General features: G+C 39.5%; 1 protein-coding gene across 4 annotated transcripts in view; it reads right to left on the bottom strand.

Annotated features, from left to right (window-relative positions):
* P2RY8 (P2Y receptor family member 8) overlaps nt 1–24,974 on the bottom strand; it is a 29,949-nt gene extending 4,975 nt beyond the window's left edge. Inside the window, exons 1-2 of one of the 4 annotated variants that reach the window (XM_031596144.2) lie at nt 24,660–24,974; nt 20,833–21,055 (exon numbers count right to left, since the gene is read on the bottom strand). The gene's annotated coding sequence lies outside the window, so the exon portion shown is untranslated. The other 3 variants (XM_031596145.2, XM_031596146.2, XM_031596148.2) reach the window with 3 other exon arrangements.
* Between the last annotated feature and the right edge of the window lie 932 nt (nt 24,975–25,906).

Below are 25,906 nucleotides of genomic sequence, written 5' to 3'. Positions count from 1 at the left end.
TGTCTTGTAATACCGAATATTTTTTGAGATTTTTTTTTTTTTTGTCCAAAAAAAACAGAGATCCATTCCAAGTAAATGCTAAATATATATATATATATTTAACTGGGGAAAGGAGAACATGAAATCAATTATTTTTTGTATATCTATGATATGAACTGTATGTAAGAGAAAGGCTGTGTATAATCAAAAGCCAGGGACAGACTGTGTGCTTTAAAGGCTAGAAGGAACAGCATAAGAAGTCACACACCTTCTTCTAACTAAACGAACAGATGCTGCATTTCAGTTTTTGAAAGATATCTTATTGGTGTCACCTGTAATTCTGCAAAAGGAGTTTCAGTTTTGCAGTCTACGAAAAAGGGCCACGCTTTCACTGTCTGACCTTTGTAAACCTTTATTGGCAGACACAAGTACCTTATGGATTGGCTTGTTTATTGTAGACAGTGAGCATTATTTAGCAGCTGTAAACAGGAACTCATATCTCAAAGTACTAGATGCATGCATGTAGTACAGGGATGTAATTTTACAAAAGCCAAGGGTCAAAAATTGAAGAAATGGCAATGAATGATGTGAAATGGTCAATCAACAGCACGTTCTGTGAAGAATGGGACTATGGACCTTTCAAGGATTCCAGGCCAAGCCATCTGATAACTTTGGATACATCTGTGGTGTTTTTATGAATAAAGAGGAACAGAGAATAAGTGCAAGCATATCCCTTTACATGTGGACTCTGATCACCTCCATTGTTTATTGCAAGTATCTCTTTTCAAGACACATCTGCCACAAGAGAGGCTAGTAGTTACTGTCACTTAACCTCAGATCTAGTCAAATAAGACCTTTAATGTAATTGTGTAGTCTTAACCTTGGAGCAGTGTGTCTGTCTCTCAAAGTAGTGGTCAGCCCACAGTGCTGAGTATGTCATGCTGGCGAAAGCCATTCTGCCGAAAAAATGGTGATTTCTGAGCAAAGATCTTACTGATTAAATTCGTAGCCCTTTCACAACACATCTATTAATGAGTCTTGAGACCTGGCAAAAAATGAAGCTTCTACTAAAGTGAAAAAGAAATATTCAATTCTAAAAGTAAACAGAGTACAATCCAGAAAAATTTTAAAAAGCGCAGCCATGGCAGTAAGAAGTTCAGTGTGGGCCTGTTTCTGTAGTTCCTTGATCTGATCAATAAGACACAGTGCTTCAAATGTCAACTAAAAATATGTGGAAATAGTGAGAGTCAGTATCAAACTGGTAATAACAAGAAAATAGAAATTGCAAAGAAGTCAGAGATGTGTTCTGAATACATCATGCACATGAAATTGAACACACAGCCACAACTGCAAAAAATACTTCGAGCTAAATTCATTGCAGATGAAATTCTCTTCTTGTCAGTGGAGTTGTATCAAGAATTAAACCAACTCTTCAGTTTTCGGGGGAACTAGAAAAGGCATTTGCTGACACACAGCTCTTAAAAAAAAAAAAATGTAATGCCATCTATTTCAACTCTTCTACCCATGACTAATCATAGTAAACACGAACCATTATTGCCTTACAAATCTTTGTCAAGTGACAGCCATTCATGCCTACATTTCCCAAAACAAATAGAAAGGTTTTATCTATTCCAAAGTACTTATAGAACTTTAATGTTAAGCCTGTGAAAGTGAAAGACTTTTGGACTCGGAGAATGAGAGATCTCACCTCCAGATGCTATTCCTATAAGAAGCATATGTATTTGTGAGGTTGAAATACAGGTGAAAATTTCCATTAGAACTTTCACACCAGGCACAAAGTTGTTGAATATCTGTTACACTGAGTTTTATAAAAGGAATAATCACAAATTTTCTGCAAGCAGCTAATAAATCACAGAATCACAGAATTGTAAAGGTTGGAAGGGGCCTCTAGAAATCATTGAGTCCAATCCCCTGCAAAGCAGGCGCCCTGCTGTAAGCTGCACAGCTAGGCATCCAGGCAGGTCTTGACTATCTCCAGAGGAGATAACTTAGAGGAGAAGACTCTGCAGCCTCCCTGGGCAGCCTGTTCCAGTGCTCTGTCACCTCTACTTTGAATAAACTTCCTTCACATTTTGGTGCAAAATTTTCTATGCTTTAATTTATGACCATTTCCCGTTATCCTGTCCCCACAGACCGTTGAAAAGAGGTTGGCCATGTCCCTTTGACTCCCACACTTAAGATATTTATAAACATTAATAAGATCCCTTCTCAGTCTTCTCTTCTCAAGGCTGAACAAACCCAGGTCATCCAGACTTTCCTCATAGGGGAGATGTTCCAGGCCCTTTATCATCTTTGTGGCCCTCCACTGGACTCTCTCCAGAAGACCCCTGTCTTTTTTTGCACCAGGGAGCGCAGAACTGGACATAAACTTGCTTTTTTAGAAAGTACACAATGACAAGAAAGAAGGGAAGAACACACACAGATGCTGCAAAACATTTGGGATTCAGAGCCATTAAAGGTTAAAGGCAGATTTTATACACTTATGGGACAGAACTGTCAGTAAAACCTAATTGCCTCCCAGATTTAGGTACCCCTTGAACTGGGATTGTAAGGCTCTGGGCTTTGCTGTTGTGCCTACAAGAGCTCTCCAAAAATGGTAGGTCCCCTTGGCATGGTTTTCTGTAAGGAAATTGTCCATCACGAGGAGCTTCAGAAGATGTCCATCGCAAGCAGTGATAGTTCCTTAGTGCCTTCTGCAGAGGAGTAGGGAGCCTGGAGGGTATGCAAGACTTGCAAATTTTCTTATGGAAATGTGGAGTACAGAAAATCACCACTTCATCTTTGCCTTTCCTTTTGCCAAATCTTTCTGGATCTCTAATCCTGAATTTCTTGCTCATGAAACATGGGCCACCAGCAGTTCCTGCTCTGAGTCGCCACTATTTTTGATGTTTTGCTTTTTACATCAATGGATAGATTAAGCTGCTGGATTCACAACACAGCATTTCAACATGCTCCCCCATTATTGTGTCTATTAGTACTACAACTATATTTCCATTTCTTCTGGGGTAATATGAAGTCCTTCCCCCATGACAACCACAGTCTGTGTTTGTCACTTGTGGTTTTAGTTGAAAATGTCATAAATAAAGCAAGAAAGTTTTTGTTGTTGCTGTTTGGTTGGTTTTTCTTTGTTGCTTTTTGTTGTTGTTGTTGTTGTTTGGTTGTTTTTTAGTATTATAATTACATTCTCCTTCCATTTATGAGCTGCTTTCCTGCAATTTAATTTAATGGAGCACAATTTGCACAACTCAATGGAGTTTCCATGAATCACTGCAAGAAAAGATTTCCTGCAGAATAATTTTACAACATAAAATCTCACCTCTGGTTTCAAAACTGTAAACATGCATTCTGTTACATAAATATCCTGTAAGAAAGACTTTTTATTTTGGCAACAGCTGTGTCTGAACTATGACACGTGAAGACGAAGGTAGACAGAAAGAAATACTTGATATGGATTCTTCAAATGAGAAAGTACGGTCATATTGCCATTTACAGTAGTCCTAGAAATTTGGGCATAGAGAGAGAAATGTTATGAAATACCTAATTTCTGGAACATTTAGTAGACAGGTGTATTTCTGTTCAATACTAGGTACTAAACCCTCGCTAAATTTGGGGAGAATATTTTTGCTCCTTTTCACACTTCCTCACTTGGAGCACTCAAAAGGTTCACTTGTAATTTCAGTAAGCTGTAATCATAACCAAGGGTGAAAGCTGCTTAGTGTTTCTTTTGTCGGGGATGGTGATTTATTTCCCTTCAGCAGACAAAAGATGGCAAATAAAATAGTAAAAGACATACGAAGAAACAAAGACTAAAAAAGCAGAAGAGAAGAGAACTCTCTTATTTCTTTGTCATGGAAGAGTAACAACATAGATGTCTACTTTCTTTTTAGGAGACTACTAAATAAAACTGATGTATTTCCTTTCTCTCATCTGTTCTTTTCCTGTTGTGTCAAGTGCACCTGCAAGAAAGACTGAAAGGCCTGCGAGTTGACTGAAAAGAGATTTACCATTTTGTAAAAAGTTTTGTGATTTGAGGTGGAAAAGTAAATCTCAAAGCATGCCATTAAGCAGAAAACCTTCTAGTGTTTGTACTGATTCATTAATTTGGTTCACTACCTATTAAAGCACTCCTGAGTAGAATTTAAACGCCCTGTTTCCAGAATCCTTTGAAATCTTTGCACTTTTAGAAAGACACTACTCTAGCTGAGGTATGTAGGACAGCATGATTCACGCTCCAGGAAAATAAACAAATCAATCAACGTGGAATGCTGAATTTAGTTGCAAACATAGTCAGAATGAAAATAAAAGCATATTTTATTGTAAATGCTTAAGGAAGTCATATTGAAAGTTTTTAATCAAAGCAAATGTGACTAAAAATTTTGTTGTTTTTTTTTTTTTATTTTTTAATCAATATTGTGCATTTTTAGCAAAAAGTAACACTGAAGTTCTTTTACTTGCTCTGCTTATCACTAACAAAACAGTAATGAGAGCTAAAGGATTAGGATAGTTTATTTCTAACTAAATTTAGCTAAAAATGGTGAAAACTTAGGAATCCTCAACACATAATATTCCTTCTGGGTATTCAACCTCTGCTGGAGTGTTGAGTTAACAATTGCTGTCGAGTTAACAGAATATTAGACCAGTGTATAAAACAGATTGTTAATTTCCTTTGTAGATAGGGTATGAAAAGAAGAAATAGCAAGGAAGGCCAAGGGATAACATCTTGAGTTGTGAGAAAAGTGACAAACACTTCGATGTTTAGACAGACAGAAGGGTTTTAATATGAGGAACAATAGGAAATATCCTTTTTTTAACACAACTCAGTTCTTTCTCCCCAAGCATCACTGAAATAATTCAGAGAAGCACTTCTCTAAGTGTTCCTGCTCACCCAGCTGAGGAATGTCAGTGAGTGTGTTGCTGATCACGTTCCCAGAGCTTAATGACGACTTTGCTGAAAGAGGCCAAAGGCTTTCCCTGGATGTTCGTTTTCACACTTGCAGTAAACTTTTGTGGAAATTTTAACACCAAACGCTGTACCTCAACAAGTCAAAGGTTTTGTTCACTCAGTCAAGATCTGAACCTGTCTTCTAAGAAACTTCTTTGTATTTGGCCTTTGCTGTTCTTTTGCTGAGGTTTTTTGTTTCTGTTTTGTTCTGAGTATCATATTTGCAAAGATCACCAAATGCTGCCGAGGATGTAGCCACTTTATCACAAAGGGGTTATTTCATACTTTATTAAAGCCTGTAACTTATTTTCTTTAAAAAAACAAAAAACAAAAAACAAAAACAAACAAACAAAAAACTTCCAAGAAATGAGCATGCTTGTGTACTTACCATAGAATCACCAAGGTTGGAAAAAACCTCCAAGATCGTCCAGTCCAACCATCTGCCTACCACCATTTCCTACTAAACCATGTCCCTTGGTACAAGATCTAGCAGCCTGTTCCAGAGCCTGACCACTCTCTCGGAGAATTATTTCCTAACATCCAACCTGAATCTCCCCTGGTGCAGCTTGAGGCCATTTCCTCTCATCCTATTGATGATTACATGGCAGAAGAGACCAATCCCCACCTCACCACAACCTCCCTTCAGGTAATTGTAGAGAGCCATAAGGTTTCCCCTGAGCCTCCCCTTCTCCAGACTGAACAATCCCAGTTCCCTCAGCTGCTTCCCATAAGACCTGTGCTCCAGACCCCTCACAGCTTCGTTGCCCTTCTCTGGACATGCTCCAGGGCCTTGATGTCTTTCTTATAGTGAGGGGCCCAAAACTGAATACAGCGCTTGAGACGCAGCCCCACCTGAGTACAGAGGCATGGTTCCTTCCTTGCTCCTGCTGGCAACACTATTTCTGACACGAGCCAGGATGCCATTGGCCTTTGTGTGTGCAGGTACTGATCTGTATTTCCAAGCAAACAACACTGAAAACAACCAACTAGCTGCAAAATTCTGGACCTTCTATGTTATTTAGCTTAGAACAAATAAAACTTTGTATTTTTCACAGAATATTATTCGAATAAAACACATAAGAAAAGTAAATGCATGCCTTCACTACAAAAGGTGAAGTATTTTTACAATGAAAGAGTGACTTTAGAAATGCCATCCTGATTAGAAACTCTTGCAGAGACATATCTCAGTCTTTTTTTAGGTACACCTTGTCAAAGTAAATCTTATGGTGGTTATGGGTCTGACCTCAAATAGTTCAGTCAAGGCAAAACACAAGTGTCTTATTTCCACAAATATTTCACACTGAGAGGTGAGAAAACCTCTATTTTTGAAGTGAAAAAATGTGGAAACCAGCTTTAGTGTAATGGTGTAGTACATGCCTGTTGAGTTTGTCAGATGTATCAATCTAGATGAAAGCAACTTTATTCAAAACTGAAGAAAAGTAATCTTACCACTTCTGCCTATTAGGGAGTACTTCTCCAGCCTGAGGGAGTGCAAGCAGGCAGCTCCCATGGTTAAACAAACAAAAAAAGTCACGCTGAGTGTAAAATCTAAATATACAGTTTAGAGATGGGTAAACATCACATGGAAGTACTGTTCTGATTCCTCAGAACTAGCTAAGTAGCGAATTTAACTGTACATAGCTACATTTACATTTCCCCACATCTCTCCTGCAACATACGTTTTTACTGATAGTTGAATATTACTGCACTTGAACTTCTGCCTTTGCTAACTATAAATTAAAAAATTAGGATTCTGTGCTGATTGCTAACACTGCAGTTAACAATGTTCATTCTATTATTGATAACAGTTTGCAAATATACAGCCTGTATTTTCCATGTTAATGACCCTGTTCGGAGTGAACCTAGTCAATGCCATCCTCTAAAAGTTCATTTCTGGCATAGTCAGGTTTATGGAAATATTAGTATTTATGGAAATATTAGTATTTCCATAAACATTAGGTTGGAATAGTCCTGTTCTATGACACATATGAAGCCTGAGTCTATGATTCTAAGTGCTGCCAAGGAGCTGGTTACATCATAAAACAAAGTGGTTTGCAGTTTCAAGGCAGCTTTCAACAATGCTATGAGCAGTCTCAGGTCAATCTATATAACTACACTGATCAATTTTCTAGGTTGGTCTAAATTTCAGTCAGAGTAAGTAAGCATCCTAAAGTGGATTTAAATTATTCTGATTATTACACTATTAGCTAGAATATATCATGTATATACCAGTCTTTCCTACACACACAGACTTTGTAAATCTGTTTTTTTTTAAGCTTGATATTTTAAGAAGTGTTAGCAAAGGTCACTGTCCATGTGCATGCTCTTATTTCTCAACAGCACAAGGTAACTTGCTTCTTGCTGAAATAATGCTGTCTTGCACTTAAGCATGGAGCAAGAGCATGCAAGCAAGCAGTTAACTGAAAAATTGCTGATTCCTGGCAGGGAACATTGACTTCATACAGTTTTTGTCAGATGGCTACCCAGAGTATATGGCAATGGACAATCAGTTTGCAAAAAACTCCACCTCAGCAGATGTCCTGCGCCACATGGAATGATCCCATGCCAGAGGGCCTTACTGCAGGTAGCTTCCCACTAAACAATTATTAAACAGTATTGACTTATAGCAAAACACTGATATTTTTATGAACATCAACCTCAAAAAGTCTAAATTTAAATAATACATGAACTAGTTTTCTGTATTACTTTGCATCTTTGCATATGTCTATGCCCAGGATTGACAAACATCTTTTGGTCTGCAGTTACCTCCTGCTATGAGTAAATACCTCACACAGTCATTGTGAAAGTCAAATATATAGTTGAGACCATTTCCCTTTTGAATTCCGCTGTCAGGAAAAGAATCAATACATTGTTGGCAGAGGCCATTTGTGATAGACAATACGACAGATTCCCAATAGAGAATTCATTCATCTTCAGAAAAGTTAATAGGCTTATACTGAATGTGGAGTATGATGCACATTTTACAGCAAATATATGTAGGTTGCTCTAAAAGCAATGCTTCCTATTTATTTTTCACACAGAGAGCGGTGACACACTGGAACAGGTTGCCCAAGGAGGTTGTGGATGCCCCATCCCTGGAGGCATTCAAAGCCAGGCTGGATGTGGCTCTGGGCAGCCTGGTCTGGTGGTTGGCGACCCTGCACATAGCAGGGGGGTTGAAACTGGATGATCACTGTGGTCCTTTCAACCCAGGCCATCCTATGATTCTATGATTTCTGTAATGCCTCCTATTTCATGATGTTGGCCAACATCATGAAATAGGAGGCATTACTTTCAGAGCTGCTCGGGTATATATATTCTGCTTGAACTATATCTTTTCTATCTTTTCATCTCTTCTGTGAAATTCTTTTTGAATGTTTCCTCTCCTGCTCAGTCCAAAGGAATTGAGGTAGAGCTGTATGTGTGTTTTTGAAGATTATCTTTAGAGATTAAAAAGAAAGCACATGGTAAAAAAAAAAAAAGAAAGAAAGAAAGACAGAAAAATAACCACAGCTTTCTCTTCCAGTTGCATTAAGGATATGAGAATCTTTAGCTGTTGATCAATTTAATACATACTGCAGTCCACAAACAGCTCACTCCACCATATTGTACAAGTGTAGCTGGATAATTTGACATGATTTTTGGGGCATACTGTTTAGAATAGAATATAGTGTAATTCTAGCATTAATGTAAGACATTTTGTGCAGAAACTGGAAACAAATGCGTTAGGGAAATCTCAGAAGTAACTACATGAGCAGTTAGCATGCATGACCTAGTTTTAAAAGCAGCATTACATGCATACACAACTGAATAGAAGAGATGCAAAATAAGAGAATTTTTTTTGCCTTCTTTTTTTTTTTTCTCCTAACTTGCCACTTTTTTCCTGACTTCTCAATTTGATACCAGTCAGAAGTATGACTGGTAACACAAAAGAAATGGTTTTTGGTTTTTTTTCCTATTTCATAATCTCCAGCTCAGCAGGCTGGAACTAGATGATCTTTAAGGTCCCTTCCAACCCAAGCCGTTCTGTGATCCTACGGTTCTATGATTCTACGATTCTGTGATTTCTAACAAAAGCTCTTCCACTTGTTCAGTTCCTTTGTAACTACTTGTGCTGTCACACTAATATACAGAGATACAACCAGAATAGCACTCTGAAACTACATCTGCTACCATTTCATTCTTCTGAAAGTCATCGAATGCAGGTGACACAGTGGGTCAAAGTTGAAAGCTTATCAGTTGAACTAAGCTGCAAGTGTTGTTCTAGTTAAGATTTCTGTCTCTCTCACAAATCTTCACTGCACTTAGGTAACTTGAATGTATAAATAAGGTAAAAAATTGATTATATTTCTGTCTAACATACCCTTTCTGCATTGAGAAGTATAAAGGAGCCTAATTTTAATCAAGAAGTGTGCTGGTATATAATTTAATGAAAATTTGGGGGTGGGGAAGGGATGCCTAATGTGTATTCTTATCTACAGGCAACACATTACAACAACTTGTTGGCTTTACTTGAACTTGAGCTCCCATGGAAATGGATCATTGCAGTATGAGGCATTAAGAAACTTTAGAAATATTAAGAAAGAAAAAGAAAATTATTTCCTGTTTTCGAGGGTGTTATTTATTGACCTATGTACTAAAAAAGTAGTGTATTCACAGCAATTTTTATGATCCTGACATTTAGGTGACTTGATAGAGCTAATTTCAGATATTCCATGAAAGGAAAGCAATCCTACAGTACAAGAACTCCAAGTCCTAATGAAAAACCTTGTCAGATCAAATTTGAAGCTTGAGCTTCACTAGCACCAAAACACTGTAGAAAAAAAAACAGGGGTCCAGAGGTCAGTAAGTCTTAAAGTGTATTTCCGTGTGAGATGAGACTTTAATGTATACCTTGAGAAATGCAGTGACAAGGACAAATATAGAGAACAGAGAGGAACTTGACAGAAAATTCAGGTGTGGCAAAAGAAAATGCAATTTTCTTACTGTAACACTTGAAAATGGCATAACTAATGCTCTTCACCTGAAGAGATGAAAATGAAGGGGAAAATAACCTCCTGCCCTGTTGAAACCTACTGATACAATAAAATGAAGGTAATAATCTGACCAAGAAATGAATATGCTGAAGAAAAGCACAAGCACAACATAAAGTAGTAGTCCCATGACAGACATGCAAGTCTCTAACTTTCTGAGGAGAACAGGCATTTACAGGAAAAAGAAAAAGCAAACTGGAGAAGAACTCCTGCAGATGGGAACTTTTTCAGTTGCACAGGTTAAAACATCACCCAGTAAAAAAGAAATAAACTACATCTGGAAATTATATCATGGACTAATGATCATGTATTTCATAGATATTTATTTCAGTTTTTGTGAAAACTGTGTGTTGAAGAGTAAGATACTGAAATTCATGGGATATCTAAAAACAAACTGACGTGTTTTGAAAACTAGCATGATTATGATCCAGTAAGTCAATAAAAGCAACAGAGCAGTAGGAGATAGCTCTTTGGAAGCAAAATGTGAGTTATCAGTACCACTACAGTCCTCCAAGTGACATTCTTTAAAATATTACTGAATTCTTGGAATGCCAATGTATGACTGGAAATCGACGCATAAGAAAATGATACAAATATACTAAGAGTAAAGGAAAAGTTTGGCACAGTTGGAGCCTATGCAGGAAAAACAATTCAACCTAAACCGAAGCAATCAAAGTTTCTGTTGCTAAAAGTTAAGGTTACAGTTTTTAAGGTGAAGACTAAAGAAAGCCAGTTGACACAGAAAAGCGTATGGTTCAGGATGACACACACACTGGGGGTAGGAATATTATTAAATCCTCTATATTCTTAAAGGACAGGAAAAGATATTAATAAAATCCAGGAAGGAACTGGCCAAACAGCTCTGCAGTGTTTGAAGTAGATCACGTATAACAGTCATAACAAACCCAAGATATTTACCATAGAATCATAAGATGACCAAGGTTGTAAAAAATCTTCATCTAGTCCAACCATCCACCTATCATCCATATTTTTCCATGTCCCTTAGTACAACATTTAAATGTTTCTTGAATGCCCCCAGGGATGGTGAATCAACCACCTCCATGAGCAGCACGTTCCAGAGCTTCACCACTCTTTCAGAGAAGAAATTTTTCCTAATATTCAATCTGAATCTCCCTTGGCTCTACTTGAGGCCATTCCCTCTTGTCCTGTCACTCTTTGCTGGGAGAAGAGACTGACCCCCACCTCACCAAAACCTCCTTTCAGGGTCATTGTAGAGAGTGATAAGGTGATAGAGAGTGATAAGCCTTTTCTCCAGACTGAACAATCCCAGCTCCCTCAGCCACTTTCCATAAGATTTGTGCTCTAGACCCCTCACAGCTTCCTTGCCCTTCTCTGGACATGCTCCAGGGCCTCAATGTCTTTCTTGTAGTGAGGGGCCCAAAACTGCACAAAGCACTTGAAGTGTGGCCTCACCATGGCTGAGTACAGATCACTTCCCTGCTCCTTCTGGCTGCACTGTTTCTGATACAAGTGAGGATGCCACTGTCCTTCCTGGCCACCTGAACACATTCTTGGCTCATGTTCAGCTGAGAGTCAGCCAACTCCCAGCTCCTTATCATCCAGTCATTCTGCCCTAAGTCTGTAGCATTGCCTGGTGCTATTGTGGCCAAAGTGCAGGACCCAGCACTTGGTCTTGTTGATCCTCATCCCATTGGCCTCAGTGTAGCAATCCAGCCTTTCCAGATCCCTCTGTAGGGCCTTCCTACCCCCAGGAGATATTTCTACAGATATGCAAAGAGTGTAAATATGATGGGAGTGATCGCCCTGTTTTTTGGCTGAGAATTTGACATTCAGCTATCAGATGAGTCTGATGGAAAGATGTAACATCTAAAAACTGTATGGCCAGGACAAACACTGACGTGGCACTGTCAGTATAGGCTGGTCTGCTAAAGAATTAGTACAATTGTATTGCAGGAAACTGTATGTCACATCCAACAAACAGTTCAGCTGCATCAACATGTGATGCAGACTTTTGAAGAGTTAAATACCAAAATAAGTATAATATAATGTCAGTAGCAGCATCTGGTGACCTAGGCTTCTACCACTGTCCTGGACCTGTTCAGCAGCAGAAGCCCTGACCTGGGATCAGGCTTCTCCCCTGAGTTCCAGGGCCATCCTCTGCTGTTGAGGTCACCTTGCCAGTGCCAGTGCCACGCTGACAGGCTTTCTCCATAGTGTGATTCCATGCACCCTAATCAGAACATTCCAGGCGTAAGCAAGTCACTGCACCACACCAGGGAACCAGTGGGGAGGAGGGACCTAACAACCCAAACCTGCACCAGGCAGCACTGCTGTCAGCTACTGGTGTAGAGTTCCAGTGACCAAAAGCTCTCACTGGAGCTGACTAATTTATCAATATTGCTGTAGCACAAAAGTACAGCTTGCTGTCCCCAAAGAAATGCAGAATACATGGAAATAACTGATGAGAAATGAGACTTGTTAGAAGAAGACTTTAAGCTTGCAACCTGAACTCTCGTGAGGGCTTCCCTATTGAAAGGTTTTGGTTCCCTTTTTCTGTTGTGCCACTGCTGTAGAGGCATAAGTCTCAAAGGAGAATTGCTCCTGGGAGATCCCTTGCTGGTGTTTTGACAGAGGCTGAAACCTTCCCACAATCCTCTCAGCAATCTTCTCTTCTGAAACCTTGAGGATGCACTCTGCTTTGTGGAAGCAAAGACAGGACTGTGCTCTTGCAATACGGCCTGCCCTCCTGCCCACTGCAGTTGCATTCAAGACAGCACCAACAACTTTTCTGCTTCTCTTGAAAAATGTGGAGGTTGTTTAATTTTTCTTACAACTTTGTTCCCATCTCTGTTTTGGGATCCATGGTCAGAGAAGCAGGACCGTCACCATATTTTCCCACAGGGCGGCTCAGCCCCACTGAGATTATGAACAGAACAGGGTCTATCCACATGGCACCAGGCATGTGTTGCAAATAGAGAGGAAGAAATGTAAAGCAGAATTTTAAGCTTTAAAATAAATTGATTTCCTTCTTTAGTAAAGTTTGTGAATGCTATACTCGTAAAAGAGTCTACAAAGGCAAAGTAAATTCTTGCAGCCCCTTCTAGTACCAGAGGTGAGGTGAGAAAAGTCGTAGTGCTTGAACCTCTCAGCAACAGTAAGAGCGCAGCGATAAAATATTTTTCATCACATGATGTGGGGAAAATGTTTTACAAGTTAGGACGTGCTGCTCAGTGCGGGTTCCTCTTTCAGTTCTCTGAATCTCTTAAAAAAAAAAAATTCAAAAAGTAGCAAACACAAAAACTGAATTCAAAAAGCGGTTTCCTCAGTTCAAAACTGCTCACCGCTCCCACACCATCTCTTTAGGTGTTACCTCTAAGGCATTCTATAAGGTACACATTAAAGTCATTTGCATACAGACTGATAGGCTTTAGAGCACTCTGTTATATATAAACTACACTATGCAAAAAGCATGGTTTGTAATCTAGTTTTATTTGTCTGATGATTTAACATAGAAGAAAATGATTTTTTTTCCAAGACTAAGAGAAAGAGAAGACACCTAAAAATTGTTCAGATAAAACCCATTCTTTCTTTTTAAAGGTTTTTCAATCACAACAGGAAATATTTTGAAATGCTCACACTAATCACAAGACTGACTACTTTTTAAGCTGAACATGTGTTCATACTCAACTCCTATTTTTAGGTCATATCATGTGCCAACTCCATGCCACTGCTGTCTGTATTCTAGCTGTAAATGAACTGATAACTCTTATAGTTCTTTCTTTCTTTCTTTCCTCCATTCTTTGCTTTCTTTCTTTCTTTCTTTCTTTCCTTCTTTCCTTCTTTCCTTCTTTCCTTCTTTCCTCCATTCTTTTCTTCCTTTTCTTTCTTTCTTTCTTTCTTTCTTTCTTTCTTTCTTTCTTTCTTTCTTTCTTTCTTTCTTTCTTTCTTTCTTTCTTTCTTTCTTTCTTTCTTTCTTTCTTTCTTTTTCTTTCTTTCTTTCTTTCTTTCTTTCTTTCTTCCTTTCTTCCTTTCTTTCTTCCTTTCTTTCTCTCTCTCTCTCTCTCTTTTTCTCTCTCTCCCTCTCTCTTTCTCACTTTCTTTCTTTCATTCTTTCTTTAATTAAATTAGAAGAGTTGCTTTTCACCCTGCTCTATCATATTATGTATTTGTATCTCCACGGACCCAGCTGAGATGTCCCATACCTTGTCAGCTCACAATCAAGCATTTTAGAATAAGACTCTGAACAGCAAGCAAGTTAGATAAGAGGAAACATCTTGGTCCCTAAGAAAGCTGCAACCTTCAACACTTTGCTGGAGATTTCAAGGAGGTCTAGCCACAACAGCATATTACAATCAAACTTTCCCCTGGAGCAAGATGTTTGCAACAGTCTTATTTCAGAAAAAAAGCTTGAAACAGAAAATACAGTACTGCCCACATTCCCCGAGTAGGGAATTCCTCATACACTCTCAATTGGGATGTGGGAAGCATGAATATATTTTTCTTTTCAGAGAGGTAACATTTGGATCTATAGCACCCATGAACCAGTAAGATTTTCTTAGTCACTTCATATAAAACATATAAACTGGGACATCGCTATTTAAGCACTAAGCAAAATACTCAACTATTTACATTATAACACAGTTGCACCGTGCAAACTGGAACAAATTCAGCTTCGGGAGTAAAGATATGCTGTAGAAAAATAACTATAGCATGGTGGCTAATCTATGCAAAAATGTTTGGTTCCAACCATATTAGGTAAACATTTTTAGTTTGTAGAGAGTACTCTCAGCATCAACAGGATTAAAAGGCACATGGCATCACCACCTTTCTTCTAGCTGCAGGATTTACTAGGACTTACTCTGGTAAGTCCTCAGCAAGTGCTTAGACTATTTATAGCATACTGGGTTCTCAGAATGATACAGCTTGAAAAGAAATCTTCCCCCTCCACAGCTGTGGATCACTTCAGATCGTCTGAGCTAAGCAAGATCTCAGTCTTGAGTTTTAGCACTTGCAGTGAAAACAGCAGAGGATTTAGGCTTCTACAGCCTTTTTTTTTTCAGTGTTAGAATTAAGACTACATTTTGGTAATTCAGCTTGTGAGGATATCTTTTCTCTTTTATTGTGAGGTTGAAGCAAATGCCAACAAGTTGTTTAGGCCTATGAATTTGCAGAGGCCTGACTATTGTACTATGACTATTAGCCACAAATGCCCATCTCTACCTTCTGAGATTGTGCTTCCTCTGCAGCAGTACCTCCTTGGCTTGTGCATCTACTTTACATCTTGATGATCATGAATTGCAAACCAGTCCCAAACTGGATGGATTGCTGGCATTGTCTATTGAAAGCTTCAGCAGCATTCAATTAAATGTACTTGCCTTTCCTACTTTTGAAGAAGTCCAAATGCCTTTTCTCTAGATCAAAGTTCATGACAAGTATTTCATACTGTAATCCCACTCAGTCAGCTAATGAATCCTCCAAGATTCCAAGAGGACCAAGTAGGTCCTCAGAAGTTAACTTTTCTGTTGCGAAACTCCTTGAGAATCACAGAATCACAGAATGGATAAGATTGTAACGAACCTCTGGGTCCATCTGGTCCAACACAACTGATAAAGAGAGCAGGACCATGTCCAGGTTGCCACTGACTATCTCCAAGGAGGGAGATCCCACAACCTCTCTGGGCAACTTGTTCTGTTGCTCTGTAACATACATCCTGTCCATACATCCTGTCCTAGCATGGTCACCAGAAAGTGAGAAAGGCTTTCAACAGAGAAATAAGTTGCCTCAATCCTGCATTTCTGTAACATTCCCCCAAACAGAAGAGACAGAAGACACTGTACCCCGTTTGATAAATGAGAAAGGAGAACTGGCTTAAAAAGACATGGTAAAGGCTGAGGCACTCAATGAGTTCTTTCCCTGTGTCTTCACTGGCAGTCAGATTCCCACAGTTCTCACATTCCTGAACATCTAGGGATCAGAGGGGAAAAATCACTTCCAGTGTAAGAGCAGAGCAAGTCAGAAATCATCTTATGAGGCTGAATAGTGTACAAGTCTACAACACTGGACAACATGGATCCCAGGGTCCTGATGGAACTGGCTGATGTGGTTGCCACTCTCCACCATATTTGAAAATTCATGCTATCAGATGAAGTCTCCAATGACTGGAAAAAGGGAAACATCACTCCTCTTTTTAAGAAAAGTGAGAAAAGAGAACCCTGGGAACTGCAGACCAGTAAGCCTAACCTCTGTGCCTGGGAAGATGACCAAATACATCCTGCTGGAAAGCTATTTTAAGGCACGTATGAGCCAAGAAAGTGAGCCGAGACAGCCAGCATGTTTTACCATGGGCAGATTGTGTCTGACCCATTCAGTGGCCTTCAATGATGGAGTGATGGCATCAGTGGACCAAGAAAGGGCAACTGATATTATCTACAATTTAGGCTCATGAAGAGACATTGCATGCAGGTATAAAGAAGAGTTTAGCTTAACTGAAGGGCTTAACCTTGGTCCAGTTTAATGCAATGTCACACTCTCATATTAGCAGCCAACTTGTCTTAGCTGCAGTTGTTAAAAATCTGCAAACTTTTTTTACTGACAATGTATTTCTAATGACCACAACACCACTGATCATTGCACTGATTATTACTGAATAATTGAAATCATCAGTTGTGCTGTGACCTGAAATTGAGGGGAGGGAAGGTATCTCTTATGAACATATCTTTTCCTTTGTTGTCAAGGAGTGCTCTTACAGCTCAGGCAGGTTATTGCTCTAATGGATGGGTAAACTACTGAAGAATGTGGGAGCCCAAATCTTGCAGGTTCCCTTGATTGCTTTGTAGTGTAATGATCAAAGTAAGGAAAAGCTGGAAGTCAACAAGCTGAAGAGAGACAAACAGCTCAAGTGCCAAGAAACATAACGATTCAGCTGGATGCAAAATGGTCAAGTTTAAGCCTGCCATTAGATTTGTACTGGAACCAGTGCCCTCCTAGCAATATTCCAAAAGCAAAGTAAACCACCAGAAAGCTTTAGACTGTTCTCACTATTCAGTGAATGACAACTAGGCCCTATGTTAAGTGCACTGTTCAACCTCCTGTTCTGAATGCCAAGTAAGTAATTTATTTGTGGGTATTCCTGTAGCCTGCAATGTTGATACAAAGTGCTTCAAAAAGAGCTGCAAAGTTTTTATCTTCAGCTTTTCTCTATTATGAAAATTATTTGACCCTGTATTGAAAACGGGAAAGTAAGCAGTGGAGAACCTGAGTTGCCTGAGACCTCAGTTCTCTGAGCATTTGCCATTACTCTTCTATAGACTATATTTAAATCTGTAAGTGCTCAATACTTCTTCAAGTCAGACCCAGGTGTCTTTGAATACACATTAGAAAATGAGGAACTCTGAATTGGTGGCTTTTTCTGAAAGCTTATCCCCTTGAAGGCAGATATGATAAAAGACTTCATGCTCTATGAGATGAGAATCACAAAGATTAAGGTATCAATGAAAATTTGATATGAGAAAAAACTTTTTCATAGTAAGGGTAACAGAACACTGGAACAGGCTGCCCAGAGAGCTTGTGGGGTCTTCTTCTCTGGAGACATGTGTTTCTGTGTGACCTTATTTAAGTGCTCCTGCTAAGGCAAGGGGATTGGACTAGATGATCTTTCGAGGTCCCTTCCAATCCCTGACATGTGATTCTTTGTTTCTGTGCTTTACTTGTCTCAGAATGAGATGTGAAATAGGAAGATGATGAGGAACAGCATGAACTCAGCACTCAGACTGATGTAGTTCGCACAGAACAGACTACATAAAAACTTGGAAGAAAATCTTGGTGAGTCTCCCAGAACACCCTCTCTTCTTGAGGAAGATTACTTGAACGCCTAAGCCTGCAACTTATTTGTGAATACTTTTTTTAAAGGTTATCTGTTTCCTTTTATTTCTGGAAAATGATTATTATTTATTATAGTCTTTTAAGATGACTGACAGAAAAGAAACACTTCCTTCACTTTCTAAATGACACAGTAGCGGTTATGGTCAGGAAACAGAGCCCCAGGTTGCCTACCATGTCTCACCATGGAAATTGTTATCTGAGCAAGAGATTGCTTTAACCATGAAATGGCTGTGTACAGCCTGTATTTCATGTAAAAGATGCGCAATAAAAATTATATTGACATGACTGCATAGGGAAAGATGAAAGCACCGTGTAGGAGGGCATGGGATTCCCTAGTCTAAAACACAGGGGAAGTTATCCATGAGAGATTGGTCATAGTCTGATTGCTACTCTTTACACTGGGATTATCCAATGACTACTGAATGTGAAACAGTATTTCTGAAAACAAAATTAGAGATCAGCTATTTTGTCTTTTAGCTAGAACCATATTGCAAGCATCTGCTCCTCTTTTGTCCAATGACCACTGCTTCTTCTTTCATCAAGGTTGCAATTTCAACTGGTCAAGTGCAAATTAGCCCTAAGTGTGGTAGTTTGTATACTTTTAAGGAAGGAAATGGTCAAGGTTTTTAATACTTTCCAAAGAGAACATCTTTATCCTAGGAAAGTGGCCTACAAGAAGAATTACATGTACTTGAAAAGAAAGCATTTGTATTTATAAGAAAACACAATCTTAATTATGTACTTTAAGCATGCTCCTTCCTGGCACATGGCCAGCTCTCTCAGTCCTGTCAAAACCCAGCTGCCCTATAGTTGCAAATGGATATCTGCTCTGTACTTGCCCTTAAGTATCCTAAGTACTGCTATTTTATGTTATAAGAAGTGACTGTTAGGGACTGTAGTCAGTGACTGCATGAGAATTGTCTCCACTTGGGCTGAAGAAGCTATAAAGTTTCATCTCAGCTTAATTTCAGGCATCCATTTGCTCTCAGCATCAGCCAAGACTTTCAAGCAGAATCAGTGACAGAATCTGATTTCCCAGAACATCACACAAGCATCAAAATCACAAGCTTACTCCCATTTCTTCCTGCAGTCCTACCTCCAGTCAGCATGTGTCCTTCAGCAACAATCGTGTAAGGGCTTTTACATGCTATAGTCTCCCTCTAAATGAGTGACTGATTGATTTTTTGTGTGATGACGTGTTCTTCTGTTCTATCCATACTTATATGATTGAGGGCTGTACCATCTTCCATATACACAAAGAAGTTGCTACTACACTGAATCTAAGTCAATATTAGTAAATTAAACTGTCAAAACTTGGGCTCAGGCCATGAAATTCACTTCCTTGTGTGGTTACAAACTGGTAGATTAAAGAGCTGAGCCATCACCAACCTCTTGAACTTTAACAAAAGCGAGTGTCAGATTCTGCACCTGGGACCGGATAGCTCTGGCTATATGTACAGACTGGGGGGAGTAGAGGCTGGAGGGGGTCAGGGGATTCTGGCTGATGGCAAGCTGACAGCAGCAGCCCAGCACTGACACCCACTGAGGGGTGGAGATGTCCTGCTCCCACTGTGCTGAGCACTGAGTGCAGGTTTGGGGACCACAGAATGAGAATATGGACATAAAACTATTAGACAGTGTCAAAAAGAGAGCTATGAAGACAGTGAAGGGTCCGGATAGAAGATATATGAGGAGTGGCTGAGGCCCCCTGTTGCACTTGATGGCGGCTGCAGCTCCTCACAGGGAGCGGAATGGGCAGCACTGAGCTCTGCTCTCAATGGCATGGAGCTGTCAGGGAAGGGGCAGCTGGGGGTTAGGGAGAGGGTCTGCCCCCAGAGGGCGATGGGCATGGAGCGGGCTGCCCAGGGCTGTGGGCACGGTCTCAAGTGCTGGAGTTCAAGGAGTGTCTGGACATTGCTCCCAGGCACAGGATTTGTTTTTAGGTGGTCCTGCATGCAGCCGGGAGTTGGACTCAATGATTCCTGTGGGCATCTTCCACCTCGGGATATTCTATGCTTCTATGATTATAATTTTGTTACAGTTTTGATTCACACAAATTAATACTCTCTTAACTTTAGGAGTTATCATAGATGAAAGATCATTCCAGAAAAAGGAGTTTGGAAGCAGCCATCCTGTTTCAGAGGCTGGGAACAGTTGTTACAGATGTGTCAGATTGGCTGAGGAACAAAGTTTGACTGGTTCCAGCAAATGGTAGTATTACTGAAGATGTCAAGTGAAGATGTCATTTCTGTCTAGACCACTAGAGGGTGTAGGCAAACCAACTTTGCCTTGGAGGTTCCTTCTTAGGTTTCTGTGGCATGGATATTTCTTTTTTTTTTTTTCTTTCTCTCTTTCTCTCTTTCTTTCTCTCTTTCTTTCTCTCTTTCTCTCTTTCTCTCTCTCTCTCTCTTTCTCTCTTTCTTTCTCTCTTTCTTTCTCTCTTTCTCTCTTTGTCTTTGTCTTTTCTCCAGAGTATTTGAAGAAATGAGCTGAGAGGATCACATCTTTCTGTCCTCTACAACCTACTTACATGTAGAATGTAACCCAGAGTGAGTATTTCCTTCTCCCCATTAGCTGCTGCCCAGATACATCTATCCTCATCTCCCTCAATTCTGGATTGCTAGCTTTCCTCCTGTTTTTTTTTTTTTTTTTTCCTTTCCCTCAGCATTTCTATTCCTGTTGTCTGTGATCTCCTATCCTATCTCTTGCCCTGTAATCCAGGAGGATTTCCCTTTGCTCCCCTCACTGCAGACTGCCTGAAGGAGAAATAATAAGAGCACAAAAGGCTCCCTTTTCCAACCTTCAGCTGCTGAATCACTGTAGGACAGAAATAGTGTCTCCTTAGTGTACCCAGGATTCTGGGATAACAGGATTTCATTTGGCACAGTTCAGAGAATCTCAACAACTAACCATATCTTTGAGAACATATGGTGAAAGAAAAAAAAACAACAAAACAATCTTTACAAGGTAATTCCTTTCTTTGTGCTTACTCACCTGCTCACAGCAGAAACTTGTGTTCCTGAATATTCCCTTATTGCCTCAAAAATTGCCTTATATAGCTAAACTCTGCATGTAACATCCTGTCAAAGAACATGCAACACTTTTCATCTTAAGTGTTGATCAGACTTACAGGCAGCTCCCTAAGGAATTTGTCCCGCCATGGTCACTGCTGATGTTTCCGTGTTATAGCAGATCAAATTTCCTCTCTGAGTAAGAGCTGTAGAAAGGACCAAAGGAAAACCTTTTAAAAATCAGTTGTTACTAAAAAATGTTTAAAGATGCCAATTAGTGGCAAGGACTAATGACACCGCCTCTCATAAAACAGTTCATTAGCTGTATACCTATCTGTGCTTGATTGCTAAAGATACATCATATGCATATCTGAAGAATGGAAGATAAAAGGACACATACTTTTTGGTAACTTTATATTTTCTTTTCTTATTGAGTGAGGTGTGATGTGAATCAGGTGCACCTAGTTGCTTCATCATGACCATACTGGTGCATAACATCTTGTGTTATTTCAAGACCTAAAAAGGAACTACAAGAGCAAGGACCTTAAGGTAAAATTACTTCAATTCACCAGCTGTTGAGCATGAATTCTTCATGCAGTGGTGTAAAAATATGACAAAAACATACCACTCCTTATGAAAACGGCTTAGAGGTGTGTGCACTGGCCTGGAGAACTCTTGGTTCCTCATCAATCTCTGATTCTGAGAAAATCTCTCCTTTATGTTCCCTGATGGCTAGTATTTATTTTAGAAGAGGAGCTACTACATGAAGCATATACAAGCTCTCTCGCTCACTCTCTGTGTTCTTAGCCTTAGTTAGACACTCAACATGCTTATTTTTCAGTGCACACTGAGAAATAAGACTAGCAATGGAGAATTTCAGTCAGAACTGAAGGCCTCTTATGAAAAATGTATGAAGAGTGAACAGATCAAATTGACATTACCAAATTCCACGTGTTAAGCCTGTGGAATATTTCTCAATGATTAGCAACTAAATGTAGACAAAAAATGGATTATATTACCCTGGGAAGCCTGGTCTAGTATTAAATGTGGAGGTTGGCGGCCCTGCCTGCAGAAGGGGGGGTTGGAGCTTCATGATCCTTGAGGTCCCTTCAACCCAAGCTATTCTATGATTCTATGATTCTATGACTACCTGTTCTAAACTTATCTAACAATCATGACCCCAGCAGTTCATTTAAAAGTCCCTCTCAGGCTTTCTGTATGTAAATAAAGAGTAATCCCAAGCAGGACACCAACTTTTCTTTCCAATTTCAATCAGAATATGAAGATCTGTCTGTAAGAGAAAATAAGCCCAAAGCATAGTCCCAACAATATTTACTTATAAAATGAACTCATTTTATCTGGAAAATTTTGAGGTACAAATCAAGTGTGTCCTATTTCTACAAAATCTTTTTTTTTTTTTTTTCCAAAGAAAAGATCAGTTTTGAAGATTATTGTATACTCTGAAAAAGTAAGAATGTTGTCAGAATATATTTCTGATATAAAAAATGTCATTGTCCATTTGGAGGCTTTGCAAGCATTAGTTGTCAATGGTAAAGCACCTTGGACTTCTGCTTCAAAACCAGCTCTAACATGGAAACTGTGAAAATATGAAGTAGAATTGTAAGGCTACAGCAGATGTGCAAAACACCACTGCATCACTTAAATGCCTTGAGAAATGGTCCTGGTGTCTCTTCACTTTCAAGCAGGACAGAAAGTCCACCACACAGTAACCTCTTGAGGCTAGATTGTGGCATGCTGGGTTTCTCCCCTCTAGCCACTCAACAAGAAGCCAGCAGATAATGGAGGTGACTGCATTTACCATACAGAGGTAAACTTATGCTGTTTATTTTCCGTCCTGTTATGGCACTACATGCAATGTATGCCTGCTTCTGACAGACAGCTGAGGGGTACGCTCTATTTCCATGCAAAGGATGCTGAAGCTCAAAGAGAATGCTGAGAGCAAACATTTAAAAACATCTAAGCTGACCCCCTATTTTCTGCACTTACACAGCCATTAGTGAGAGCAAAATTATCTGCACAGACAGATGCATCAGAGTGGAACTCAAACCCACAGTGCAAAAGGGGAATAAAACATTTTCAATAAATGTACCTGAAGTGATGCTAAAATCTGCAGGCAGAAGCAGCAAGGAATCTGCTCTCTGGTGACAGGCAATTCCTGTGTTCAGTTTGTTGTCCTCCCACAAAGCTGCTGTGTATTTTCACTCAAGCTATGCCTACGCAGTAACTGTGAAATGTGACCATGGGATGGGTAGGCACACCCCAGCCAGCTTTCATCTAGCAATGTGCAGTATTAGTAGTGATGTGTTTCAGTATAGATCATAGATTACAAGTATTTACCAGCTAAGGTCATGCATAACTGTAACGAACCTCAAACTGCTTAGCAGTGATATTCAGACACAACTAAGCTGATGAAAATGCTTCTCCCCATGCTGTAGCCTCTTCCCTAGCAGCAAGATGATATTCTCCAGGTTGTGTCTAAACTAACTTACAGCTGTTTGCAATGGAAGAACTGGGATTCTTGATCAGATCATATATGCTGGGAAAACCAGGACTCAAGTCTGGTGTCACTGGGGTTGGGTTCATTCAAGTTCAGTGACAAAATGTCTCTGTTTCACAGGATATTTTAAGGGTAAATTTCATTACAGAGTTTGAAGGGTGCTGATGATTTAGGAATGAAGACCAAAATTTGATGGAACTTATGTTTCTGAAGCAAACAAATACTTTCAGAAGCTACAGTGGTTGGATTGTCTCAACCATTACGCATAAAAAACAAAAATTGTTTATACCAGACACTGAGTACAGTCAAGGAGCTGATATCCAAATATTAAAACTGATTACAAGCAAAAAGAATTATTTTTAAAAAGTAAATGCCAAAGAACTGATTCTCTGGTATATTACTTCACTCGGTGATCCTCTCAGCATGTCACCTTCTGCAGCGACCCAGTGACAGCACTCATTTACAATAACTATTTTACACAGGCTATTTTGTGTTTGTGTCTAAACTATTAAAAAAAAAAAAACCTTCACACAAATAGTCTCTTCCCATCTATTAAGAGACAACAAATGCAGTATGCAAGAGTGCACTCTGTTATGAGACTTCCTTCTGGTGCCACTCTGTCTGAGCGTAGTTTTTGTGCATCAGAAGACTCTGATAAAGCTACATCTTTTTATGGTATGCTTCTACAGTGACTTCTCTGCGTATGTTCAGTTGCTGAAAACCTCGGGAACAGTCTCAGGATGACTATAATATGTGACTCTGCAATAGCTAAAAATAGTTATCAGATAAAGTTTTACAAATCAAAGTAGTCCAAACTTTTTTTTTTTTTTTTTTCTAGCAGCATGTAGCAGCTCACTCTTTTCTCCTTTAAAAAAAAAAGCACTGAAGAAACATTAAGATTTTTACTGCCTTCTGTACTAAAGCAAACTATACACCTGATAAGCCCTTATTTTGATCACAGTTGCGGAGAGAACTCCTTAAAACTGGTGGTAAGAATCTTCTTTCTCTTTTACTGCAGTATTTGCTGTAATCATTCTGTCTTCTGACAAATAGTAGCCTAACTTCTTCACTGCTGTTGCTCTCTTATTAACCTACACAGTATTTAGTTTATTACTAATGCTCACAGTCATCTGGGACAAAGACACACATGCACTTCTTAGATGCAAGGAACTTTGTTCTTCCTTTGGATGTAAATAAGAGGAGGGTGAGAAAATCTGTCTTGGCTGAGTTTAACTCCACTAAAAATCAATTTTGAAAAAAACAATCAAGAAATGAAAAGCTGTAGTCCTTACCTGATCTGAGATGTACAGTGCACATTGAAAGCGTCTTAAATGTCAGAGAAGAATTAGAAATAGTTGAAAGTTTGCATTCATCCAACCACAAGGCTCAGGAAATGACCTCCGTATTTTGTAACGATTAACTCCTTCCTCACTGTCTTCACTTTTTCAAGTACGGCAAAAAATCCATCCTACCCTCCACTGCAACTTGGTAACTACTGCCACGCTCTACACTTGATTTCTGTTTCACAGTGAGAATATGCAGGTGTCTAGAGAAGACGTCTCTGTTCACCTCTGTGGAAGAGAGAATTTACAGCATCTTCTGCATAACTGTAACAAAGTACATTTTACTGTTGTGTGAAGCTTATTGATGAGGTGCGGAAATGACTAAGTAATGTCTTAAGTAGCTAACTCTCAGTTTTAGAAGCTTAGAACAATATTCTCAGCATGACTTGTGCTGTGTCACCCAGCAGAGCAAGACAAAAAACAAAAAACAGAAAATGCAGAAAATGCTGTTACTTAGAGAGCAATGTCCATTGCAGTCTGGACATGCATTTGGTGTGTATATGGTCTGAGATACTTTTATGCACACAGGGTCTCTAGGTGAAAGTTGGGCATACTGCAACACCAGAAGTTAGGTCTTCTGTACATAAAAACCTTCTGCTCCATGAGCCCTACTCCCTTGGCTGTATGTACCTGTTCAGGTGAAAGGCATTTCTGAGTCTGAGCATTACATAAAACCACTGGCCTGGGAGCTAGTGAGGGCCAGTCCCTCCAGGAACACTCACCGTCATTGGGGTACTCCCACGCTGAAGATGAGGTGGCACTTGGGATCTCTCCTTGCAGGTCTGGGTGGCAATCAGGACCCTAAAATGTATTCCCCTCACCTGAAAGCTGCAGCCCAAGGAAGAAAACACTTCCAACAATATGGCTGGTAACACAGAACCCTTCTCCTTTTCTTATGATTTAGAAAGCAAGTCCTGGACACACATGCATGCCCTTTCCTCAGCTCTGAAGTCTCCTCACCTAGGCATCTGTAGGTTTTGTTTAAAAACACTATGGGGGAGAGAAGTGTCATTCCTTGCATTTGGGGTGTTGGTAGAGGAAGAGAGAATAGAAATGTCATCAGCATGCACTTTTGCATGACAGTTTCATAGCTAAAGCAGTCAGATAGATTGGTTCAGGTTTTTTTTCTTTGAGAAGAGCTAAATCTATGTTTTGTACACCTAACAGGGCAATACCTGAGCCTGCAAACTGCAGCA

This window comes from Phasianus colchicus, chromosome 1 (assembly GCF_987193195.1).
Source record: "Phasianus colchicus chromosome 1, bPhaCol1.hap1.1, whole genome shotgun sequence".
Taxonomy (NCBI): domain Eukaryota; kingdom Metazoa; phylum Chordata; class Aves; order Galliformes; family Phasianidae; genus Phasianus; species Phasianus colchicus.
This window is presented reverse-complemented; position numbering and strand designations above follow the sequence as displayed.